Below are 12,276 nucleotides of genomic sequence, written 5' to 3' on the forward strand. Positions count from 1 at the left end.
AATTAAAAGAGCCATCACCTTTTTCTTAAAATTGTATGAACAGAGTTTGGTTAGTTTTTTATGTGCTATCTCATTTTATTACATAAATGTTGCCTATTTGAGACCAGTTGTTTGACCTGAAGCTTGAATGTGATGCAGAGTAGCATGGCATGTTCAGTTCAATGACATTTGTGAATTTTTGGAGTGGGGCTGGGGTACACGTCATTATATGGGTACAGGCAGGATATAGAGAAAGAAAAGAAAATAGAAGTCTTGCCAAGAAGTAAAAAGAAAAATAGAAAGCTGGTCATAGTAGAACATGCCATCTTGGCTACATGTCCAAGGTTTTCTTCTCTTCTTAGCTACTTCTTCCTCTCAGGAATTACAGCTTCTCCAGTAACTTATCCATTCAGCCCCACACTGGTCAGCCGGTGGCTCCCTTTTAGCTTAGATTTGTCACCACCTTTTCAACAGAATCAACATTATGTGATACAATCAGGGCTAGGAAGCAAGAGGAAGATGCTAGCCAGATCTCTACAGCTGATCAACTTCTCTGATTGATCTGAGGCATAACTGAGTGCTCTATTGTGCCAGACCTTATGTTAAGACACAGAGATCTTAAACACTTTCACAGAACTTATTCACAAAAAACACACAGTCTGGGAGTTAGGGAACTGAAAGGGATATGGAAGACTACAATCCACTGTGACTGATGCTCCAGGTCTGCACAGGGGTTGAGGGAACATGGATTGCTTAAACTTTAACAGGGGAGAACAGAGCCATGGAAGGAGATCACAGAAGACCCCAAAGAGGAGGTGACATCATAGCTGAATCTTGAAAGATTCATAGGTGCTCAACAACTGAACAAGTGAGATGAGAAAATTCAAGGCAGAAGGAAGGACAATGCAAAGAACAGAAATGAGAAAGCATGTTGCTTTGGGGGAATGCAAGGAAGTCAGTTTGGCAAGCAGTGGTCCTCAACTTCTTTTGTCCTGCCTCATAGACATAGTAGCTGACATTCGCTTCCTTCCCCCTCTCATTTGGGAAGCAGATTATAATAAAAGAGTTTGGTCCTTTAGGGATATTTTGAATTTACTCTAATGAATGACAAAATAGATGATTTGCAAATGTTCGTACTTTAACTCAATTTGTAACAATTAACCATAATGATACTCATATTTCATGTGTATGTGAGAAACACGGCTCTAGTATACAAGGTGTAGGGGAGGGAGCTGGGAAGAGCGACTAGTGAGACCGAGGGAAGTAGGGAGGAGGCCCACGGACAAGACCTCTACATGCCAGAATGATCCTCAAGTACTACACTGAGTTTTAAGTTTAAATGAGACATCTAAAAGCAGTAGAAAAAAGTCATCTATTATTTTGTTAAAACATTTAAAAATTACACTTGAACTATAAAAAGAAAATGGTGAGTAAACATTTTTTGGAAGGAAAACATTCTTCCCAAACTACCGCTAGATCGTAAACTAACTGAAAGTGGGCCCACGTGTTTCAGCATCCTCTGTACAAAATCAGCACGGGGTTCTTGGCTTCCTACCTGCTCTATGGACACTAAGTAATTGATGCCTTTGATCGAGAAAAAACAATTTCTTACAGATCATTTACCTTAATTTTTCTTCAATATGTATTTTAAAACTCTCTTTAAATAGTTCTGACTTTGTTCCCTTACTATACTTTTCTTGAACAAAAGTATTTCTTGAGAACTTGATAAAGATAACAACAAAAACAAAAAAAGTGGAAGGTCTGATACTTTTCTGAACAACAGAAGGCGGGAAAGACAGCTGAGCTTAATTCTGAAGAGCACTCCTTGGTCTTAAGTACTCTGAGTTGCCTACGGGCCTGCATCCACTGTGCAGGCTTCTGCCCATTTCGTGCATGCATGAGCCACGCTCAAACTCACCAGATGAGTTCAATCAATGTGGTGCAAACACAGCATACATAATCTATTAGTTTACCCAAAGAAACCGAAGCATTGAATTCAAGCAGAATGAAATCATCAGTAATAAAAAAAAAAAAAAAGAAACTGATAAGGGACTGTTTTAAAAATCCCCATAATTTTCCTGCATTTGTGGGAAAAAATAATCACACTCAGACCGTAAACTATTCTTCCATATGCCTATAAATAAATAAATTTAAAAATATGGGTTTGATCAGATTTCAGTTCTCAAATAGAAGGAATGGGGCAAGAATACAAAATCAGCTGTTTATGATTCAGAAAATCCCCTATGGCTGACAGGAACATGACTATTTACCCAGAGAAGAAATCTGGCCACAGAGAAAAACAGGAAAAAGTCTAGAAATTCAGTGACCATCTAAGTGCAAAACATTCTCCCTTGTGTGAATATTTTAGAGAAGTTACAGGACACCATGCAAACCTTTCATGATAAGCAGGGATTACATTGCAACATTCATTTTCTTTCTCTGTCTAACCTTCACTCTACTTTGAGTAACTATACCAGACTTTTTCCCAGGTAGTTGGTTTATATAATAAAATGAGGAATAGTAAATTCTGGTTTTATCTTTCAGCTCTTCTCTGCAGATAACACACACAAGTTTACCATCAAATCAATAAAAATGATATACACAGCTATTGTACCCAAAGCAGTTAATTGATTCCGTTTTGTGTTGAAGAGGTAGAAATCTGAGGAACATAAAAATGCCTTTGTCATAAGAGAAGCAGTAATCATAATAATTATAATTTATGGGACATTGTATAGAAAATATATTGATACAGACTTTCACTTACTATCAGTTCTGCTCAGAACAGATATCATTAATCAATTATAGCATTCCTTCCCCATAATCCTAGACATGGTCTTAGAATCTTTCTTAACCCAAAACTTTAGAAAGCTATTACCATCTATAGGAGCTGGCACTTGAGTTGAGTTATATAGTTGTGTTAACAGGTGCTATAAATATTTCAAAATCACAGAAGAATAAAGATAACTTTTATGGTTCTGCTCCATAGACATGAGAAATCTGAGGCTCATGACTACTAGATATACAAGGTCTGACTTTAAAGAAGGCTCATTCTATCATTGTTTAATACCTTTCAACCTGTGTCTCCTCCTTCATCTAATTAGTATCTTAAAGATTGGGTCCTCTAACAATATACTGGACCAGAATGAAAGCTAAGCCTAGCTTTGAGGACTTACTTTCTGAGGACTTCTGTTTTTCCTTCCTCTATTTACATGTTAACTTCTATTTTCCTGGCTTTATGGAACTCAGTAGTAGAGATTCTAAGAATTTTGTCTGATAGCTTCAGAAGTTATATCAGCTTATGATGTAACTCACCTACTCTTGCAACCATATAAAATCTGGTAAAGTATCAGTAATCCCATCTCCAGGTTGCGAGTTAGAAAATTTAGGCTTGCTGTATTATTTGTTCACTGGATAAGGTAGAGGTTAGTCAGTCATTCTTACCAAAAAAGTTCCTATTGTAGCTATATACATATGTAGGTGATCACTGCCACTCCTGCACTTTCAATGTGCTGAAATTTTATTTTAAATTAACTCAAGCAGTATAACAAAACAGATTTATATTGTAGTGATTTCTTGTAAATTATGCTGCCTTCGCCTTTAAAAGCAGATGTATAGTAAAACAGGCTTTTCTTATAACACTTTAAAGCTGGACAGAGTTTTAAAGTTGTAATGAAATTCAGAAACCATGTCATTTTCTTCATCGTCACCTATAGTAATATATTCCCAAATGCAATACACATCACAGTAAGGCATTATCTGCTCCACTGGAATCTAACCTTATTCTTCCTAGTTCATAATTACCTCAATTGAAAAACATTTTAAAATGAGTGTTCATTTGTGCATGCCATAGTCCCCTCCCGTTACTACAACAGGCTGGAGAAAAGTAACATTTATTAAGCTCCTTAAACATAATATTTATGCTTTACACACTTCATCTCATTTCATCCCCAATCAAATTTGTGAGGATGACATTGACATTTCACAGATGAGTACACTGAGGCTCAAATAAGTAGCACAGTTGGTGAATGGTGGACCAGGGAGTGTGTGACTCCAAAGCCAGTGTTACCTTGTTGCCTCATGAGAAAGGCATTAAAATGCAGCAGGCATATGGTAGCAGCCGTTGCATTTCAAGGCAGAGGGAAGTTCGCAGAGCACATTTATAGCCATACCTTTTGATATTCTTTTATTTGCACAGATCTTTGCAATAAAAATAGAAATTGAAGCAGCTAAAGTAATAGAATACATGCAATGAAGTCTGTATTCATTAAAGAATGATGCTGGAGCAACTGCAGACGGAGATTTCTGGGTAATTAACATTACATCTCTAACAGGCTTATGTGGGAAACTGGTATAAAACTGAATGGGGTGCAAAAGAGACTCAACATATGACAAAGGTCCACATGAAAGAGAAAGAAACTCTGGATCAGGACCAGGGCTGACAAACAGCCAGGGCTGCTGCTTGTAACGTTCATCACTGGCTGAGGGGGCCGAATGAGAGGGAGCTGGTCACTGCCAGCGAACCATTGTCTGACTTGTGAATTCATCTGTTGAGACTTTGTGTGTATGTCTAAGCAGGCATACAAGTAAATACAGCACCCTAACTATGATTAAAATATACACAGTTAATTCCAAAGAGCTGTGTCATTTTCAGGTAGCCTCAAGTCATGTAGCTCTTCACTGCTAAGGAGAGGTGTCTGCCTTTGATCAGTAGGTACCAGCCTGGGGTCCAGATTCAGTGATGCAGTTAAGAACAGTCTCTATATAATGGAACCTTAACAGGAATATTTCTACCTGGATGAGCTAACCCTTACAAATTCACTGAATAAAACTGTTGGCATTAGATGTATGTATGTCAACAGTAATCAGTAGAATAGGGGTTGTTTTTAAGTTTGGGATTTGATTATTCACTTTTTTTATGATGTTACTGTAAAAACGTTATTGTGATTGGAAAAGACTCTGATTCTGGGAAAGACTGAAGGTAGGATGAGAAGACAGGCAACAGAGGATGAGATGGTTGGATGGATCATCGACTCAATGGACATGAGTCTGAGCGAACTTCAGGAGATAGTGAAGGACAGGGAAGCCTGGTATGCTGCTGTCCACGGGGCTGCAGAGAGTACGACATGTCTGAGTAACTGAACAACAATAAAATATTTAAATTAAGTAAACATGGTATTCATCTTTCTATATTCACAAAAGTGTGAAGTTTTAAAGGTTTTATCAAAAAGATTTTCTCCTTTTGAAAGATATGGAGTGATGACAATATGCTATTTCCTTTTTTTTTTTTCCCCTAAAGGGAAGGATTGTTTTATCTTTTTGCATTTAAGGACCTAAAGAATCAATATAGTCTAAAACTTCAAATATAGCAGTACCACAGTTCTGCGAAAACAGGGCATACTTTTTTCCAAAGTGGGAACAGAGCTCTCAAAATACCTGAGATTCTGTGATATTCACACTCTTGATAACATGAATATAAAGAAATCTAACTATCTATATGCACTCTTCCCTTACTAATTATACTTCAAATCCCAGACTAGGTTCTGTAAAAGAATATTCAGCTGAAGGCAGTCATAGACACAACTGTAACTGATTTTCTGTTGGTGATAAAGATTTCTGTCAAATAAAAAATTTGAGACATTCTTATAAATGTACTCAGGATCATTAATTCAAAAGCATTTTGAAGATTTATAGAAACCATAGCCCAATAGCACTAACACTCTACAGATTTAACATTCCATAATGCAAATACATTTATATAGTGTGTCCATATGTGATAAATGAGATTTAATAATAAATAATGGCTTTTAATGGGGCTAAATTCTATAAAATTCTTTAAATGGCATTTTCATACTGGACAGCTCTGAAAATTATCGTGTTACTATTCAGTGAAAATTATAATTATATAAATTATCTTCTCCTTGTTCCTAATTTTGTACAAAGTATCTATTTTTTCCAAAGGTATATTGACAAATAAGATTTTTTGTGGTTTAGTCCAGTGAAATTTTGGAATATATAACTGACTAGCCATGAACAACACTTGGGAAGTTTTCTAATTTCTTTCCCAATGCATCACCACTATGATGGTGACCCCCCTTGCCAATTATTTTTGATTAAAATAATTTCCCCCCAAAATAAGACTATGACTTTCTTCATATGGGCATTTAATATCTATATATTTCAGTTATTTTGTTAATTAAAACAATTAGTTTGCTTACAATGACTCCCTATGACTTCCTATATTAAGACTATGAGTTTATAGAAAGAGTGAATACAGTAACAGATGAAACAAATTTTTCACATTTGAATCTCTCTTTATTTCTAGAACTACTTTTGTCAATTATCTCTGACATTATACTTCTTACTAGTAGGCAAAGAAACAATGCTTATTATATATCTTAAGAGATGATATAATGTTGCATGAAAAATTGGTGGCAGAAACTGAGGGGAAAAAAGCTATATTCTATGCTAATACATTATTTTGAAAAGCATGTATTTGTATAAATTTCTAAGCATTCAACAAAATTACTCGTTACAGCAGGCTACTATGAGGAAGCTAAAAAACTGGTCCAGAGAGGTCAATGTGTAAGTTAGGGTCATAAGGAAGGACGGACCCCACAAAGCATAGCTATGTATTAGTGCAGCCTGCAATTCTGAATGTGGTTCTTCCCCGAGCCATCCTGAGCTGCCAGTGGCATTTTGACCCAGACACGATAATCTGACAATGTGACTTGGCTTACCTGGGCTCCTGACTTTGCCATGGCAACCTGAGTCTGACCTTTTGCTTTTCTTCACATGTTTCCTGCTTTAAGCATCTGCTCCCTTTGAGATCCTTATCTTGGTATTTCCAGCCGTAGCTCAGTCAACTGACCCTCTGACTCTTATAGCTGGAAGATTTGTCCTGGAAATCTTAACCCTTGAATGGACTTTGAACCCAATGAATCACGTCTTAGAGGGAAAAAGATGGTCCCCCTTCCCCTGACACTTTTGATCGCATAACGGCAAGCATTTCCACTCATACCATGGCCGCCATTTACCCCTGAAAAGTAATCTCATTGATGCATGAAGGGCAACTTTCTCCTACGTGATTAATTGCTGTGATGGAGATTCTCACCAGATCAATGTCATCTCCTCTTCTGATAAAAAGGTTTTGCTCTACCTTTGCGCTTTATCACTTGAGACAATGTGAGGCCATTCCCTAATCAGAACATTCTGCTTCTCTGTCTCCATTTCCAGAGAAGGTAGAAATTTCTTAGGAGTGACACTGACAGTGTTGTTCACAAGTCAACAACACACGGGTTATTATTCACGGCTTCAACTCACCATTATAAGCCTGTAACACATAATTGCATTATTCTGATACTGTGCACTGACCTCCTGGCTGTGTTCAAATTTCAGAAGCTAGTTTTGCCATTAGTCATAAAATATCCATTTGAGTTATTCATATTTTGAATAGTATTCTAATATCTTTCCTCCAATGCAGTACAGTATTTTTGAGCCTTAAGTAATTTACACAAATATTGGGCACATTCAAAGTTTCATATAAACATATGATACATACTGTCTCGAGACATTGTCCCAATTTTATTAACAACGCAAAGTAGGTGGGAGTCACCAAAAGAATTTATCAAGTATTTCACATGGTAATTTTTGTTTCTTAAAGGAGGATTTTAAAATATAGTTGAAAAGTTCACACTGGCTGGCGGCAAAATTAGCCCTTCATTTCTATTCTACATCTTTGCTAACCGAGCATATGAAGATGCAAAGAAAAATAGATTTAGACCAATTTGAAACTGTGCATTCACTGTGTCTTCTGTTAAAGATGATAAACAAATCCTGTAATTCATGTTACAGCTGTTCTTACATGGCTGAAGTATAGCAACACTGCATCACAACCATCTTTAAGTGATGCTTCAATATTTGAGCTTAGACAAAAATGGGGGCTTGGGGGAAAACAGCAATTTAAGTAGTGACAATATTCCCATTGGCCATTCCATGTAATGAATGTAGGGCCCTGGACACAAGCTGAGTCATTTTCCCTTGGTTGGGGCAGTTCCTAAGTGCCTCTCATAATATAGGCTTTACACTGTACTGAACATGATCCCAGTGTTTCAAGCTATGAGTACTTGTACAACATGGCCACCAAATGCAAACCAGCTACTTCAGCTGGTGCTCAAACAAGGGAATAACAAGTTGATGCTGCACTAAAAGAATGAAAAGAATGAGTGTTGTGTGGGTTTAGTGAGAGATCATAGGTAGGTCCTGCATGCACACGCATCCAGCCAATCAACTGTGTTCAACTCTTTGCGACCCCATGGACTGCAGCCCACCAGGCTCCTCTGTCCATGGCATTTTTCAAGCAAAAATACTGGAGTGGGTTGCCATTTCCTCCTCTAAGGGATTTTCCCAACCCAGGGGTCGAATCCACATTTCCTGCATCTCCTGCATTGGGAGGATTCTTTACCACTGAGCCACCTGGGTTATAGCATCCCCCTAAACTGTTTTTCAAGGTAAATTCTGACTGTACACAACTTTTGCCTCACATGATGCTTCAGAAACTTAACCTTAAGACATGATTCCACTTGGAACTTTATAAGTTTTCTCAAAGACTTTTACGGCTCAAAATAAAATGAGCAAAATAGGGACAAAAAGATAAATGGAAGAAACCTTAAAAATATGTATTATTTTGATGATATCACGCACACATTAATATCTTACACACACAGACATACACACACACCTTCTCAAAGAAGTTCTCACCAACAACTGCAGGACTTGTGAGATAAAATTATTATCCTCTAGGCTTAAATCAAACACAGCTTGAATTTCAGAAATACATATCTGACATTTAGATGTGGATTAAACTTTCAGGGTCAATTCTGGGAAAAATAAGCCTGTGTGGGCTGCAGGCCATAAAACCTTGGGAATTTCCTAGGCCTCCGTGAAATTCCCTCTTCCTCAGAGGAAACATAGAACCTCTGTCTTCTCCCAAGGGACCAGGGAAGGCCATCAAAGACCACTGATTCCCAACAGCTGGACACCTAGGTCTTTATTTTACACAATGAGGAAATAAGGTCAAATTGACTACACAATGTAAAGGAAAAAAGGAGACTCTAAATGAGTTAGTGCATGGATGGCGGGTTTTTTATTTATATTTTTAATTTAAAGGATTATATCTGTCAAGATAGACTATGGTAGCCTGTGCTAATCAAATATCAGTAGATTAGCAAAAAAAAAAAAAAAAAAAAGGTCAGTAGATTAAAGTAAGTCAACTTTTCCTCCCATAACACTTTTTTTTGCCTTCCAATGGAAGGGGATGAGGTTGGGAAAATAACATGAGAAAGAGAAAAAATATTCAAAGAAAAAAGGACATGTTTTTCAGTTGGAAGAAGCTAAAGATTTTGATTAGGAACTCAATACTAAATGTTTGTGGAGTCAAAGTGTTCTAAATACATAGGCTATGTAAACTAGTTGTTACCTCCATACCCATTGACGGGAAGAAATATACAATAAACTGTCCAGACACCCAGAAGCGATGCATGGGCCAGACTTTAATTATCACACATATGATGTTAAATCAAATTATCTCATAAACATAGAATTCTATATGCAGTGTTCTGATGTGATTAGCATAATTCAGCCTAAGAATTTATTAAGAACATGCTTTGATTCCTTTTGTTTCTTCTACACATATATGCACAAATGCTCTTGCAATTTTAAATAGGGTTATAATAATGATCCAATCCAAACAGGTTCTCAACTCCAAAGAGCCACATAAAAAGTTAACATTGACTAGGTCCCAACGCGTGTCAAATCTAAGACTACCCCACAGCCTTCATTTCCCTGGGTGTAAAGTGAGCACTGGTGACCCTGTAACCTCATGCTGACCTTCTGACCTTCGGGGATTTACAGGATAGAGACAGTTTATAGTATCATCTCCTAGCGATTGTTTCAGTTGTTTTTAAAAGATGTTCAGACTTCTACATCTTTTCTAGGAGAATGGTGACTTTCTCTGTAGAACAGACTGGATAGTAATAAGCTGGCATCAAACTTGGACCATCAATTGCTTTTATAAAAGTTTTACAATAACCTTCTGAATGTTTTCAGCTGTGTACATTTATTTATGCTTTTATTTATTTTTAAATATTGCCATGTCCCAGGCCCTGGTAATGTAAAGGTGATTAAGACCCAGAACTAACCCTCAGAGATTTCAGTCTTATGGAGGGAGGTGGAAATATAAATAAATAATTGTTGGGCAATGTAGCAATTATTATGAAGAAGTATCATGAAGCATAATGAAGTCCTGCAGTAGCTCAGAGGAGAGGGTGATTAACTATGCTTGGGGAGGCTAGGAAAGGCCTCAAGGAGAAAGGGAGAGCAAGGAGAGGGTACTGGGCATGCCAGTGGAAGGAGCATCAGATGCTAAGTGGTGGCAACATAAAAGGGCAGCTGGTTAGGCATGGCAGAAGTGTGGGAGTGGATGAAGAATTCTGGGAAGTAAAGCTGGTAGGACTTGAATAGCTCCATGTGCCAATCTTGCAAAAAGGGAAGATGATGTGGAATCCTGGATCGATTTCACATTGGGTAGAGCAGCTCCAGGGTTATTCTTTATATCACGATAACTCTATAAGACCCATGTGACTTCCTTGGTGGTCCAGTGGTTAAGAATCTGCCTTCCAATGCAGGGGATGCAGGTTCGATCCCTGGTCGGGAAACTAGGATCTCACATGTGGCAGAGCAATTGAGCCTGTGTCCTGCAAATCCTGAGCCTGTGTGCCTCAACTGGAGAGGCTGTGTGCCACAAACTACAGAGCCCATGTGTTCCAGAGCCTATGAGCCACAACTGGAGAGAGGCCCATGCATCACAGGGAAGCCTGTGTGCAGTAACTAAGACTCAATGCAGCCAATATAGAAGTCAATGAATAACTATCTTTTATAAAAAGACCCTTCTCTTTCCACATATCATAAGCAATGAAATGAACCAGTTGACCTCTATGGGACGTTCTTGCACCATATTCAATGATTTCTTGGATACGTGTACAGTTCAAGCTAAATGGGTGACCCAACCATTGGCAAAAGTCACCTTCTATCTCTGTTTCCCCGCTTGTTGAATACTGTACCTGCACTTTAGTTGGAGGCAATGGGACAGTGAGAACTTCAGTTTGAAAACTGAATGTTTTCTATAACTAGAGCTCTTGGTTAACCAGTAACATTAACTGGTGCTGAAGCATGATGCATTTTAACAGAGTGATAAACTTCCCTTTAGGAAGAGAGCACTGGCTGCCAAATCAGAGGGCAAAAAGTGAAAAAAATAAAACAAATGAAACCAACCCATTATGGGCTGACAATGACTTTTATTTTCACTGGCACTTTACGGAAAGTAGTCACAGAAGCTCAGTGAATAAACAGCCATTGCTCCATTCAGGCCAGGTAACAGTGGTGCCCGAATACCTGCCCTGGAGCAATTTGTAGCTGTCTTCTTGATCTGAAAAGTGAATGAATTACGGGCTATCCAAGAAGAGGGAAAATTAGGCATGAGGTTGATGCTGACAATTGAACTCTATAAATAATCCACAGTGAAAATGAATAAACAACATGCCTTCTTCCAGCTTTCAGTAGCCTCTCGACAGTATGACAGTTGCTGTTTTTTTCAATAAACATGATGTCAGTTATGCCTTTTATTCATCATGGTGAAGTCATGTGTGGGAAGAAGTGAGTATTTCTTTTTTTTGGCACTTCATATAAAAAGGCTTTTCCTTTTTATTTTTATCATACCAAGGCAAAACAAGCTGTCTGATCTGTAATCTATACATTACATAAACACTTTCATTTCTTCCCTATTTCCAACAGCTTTATTAGCAACAGCATTTAAATTGGTTCTCAGTTATGCATAGAAATAGGTTTCGAAGGGCATGGAAAATAAGACACTGGGGATGATTTTGAAAACTCTTATTTAAACCAACAACTTAAGTTTCCTTCCCAAAAGTATTTTCCCAGAGCTGTAAACAATCCTCCAATTAATTGACTTGATTCTTTTCTTTGCCCAGCCCCTTGTTTGGTCAAGGTACTAATGAGCAGAAAAAAGGCCAAAGTCAGGCAGGACTTAGAAAAACAGAGGCACTGCAAAGACTGAAATGGGGAAAACAGAAATTGGATGGCCGAGAGTTAACGACCCAGGAAACATTCCCCTAAAGGATTTACCAGGTATCTAGAGAGTTGTAACCTTTCAGATTAAAAAGTAACAGGTATTAGTTTTCGAAGTGGACAAATAAGAGCCAAACATTATGTGAACACAGTTAT

The 12,276-nt window shown here is 37.8% G+C and overlaps 1 protein-coding gene across 12 annotated transcripts in view; it reads right to left on the reverse strand.

Moving 5' to 3' along the window:
* The window catches only part of PARD3B (par-3 family cell polarity regulator beta), a 1,159,019-nt gene that overhangs the window by 133,115 nt on the left and 1,013,628 nt on the right, over window positions 1–12,276 (reverse strand). The gene's annotated exons all lie outside the window — the stretch shown is intronic.

This window comes from Bos grunniens, chromosome 2 (genome assembly GCF_055505025.1).
Source record: "Bos grunniens cultivar Pamir isolate PY7600 chromosome 2, Bosgru_T2T1.0, whole genome shotgun sequence".
NCBI lineage: Eukaryota > Metazoa > Chordata > Mammalia > Artiodactyla > Bovidae > Bos > Bos grunniens.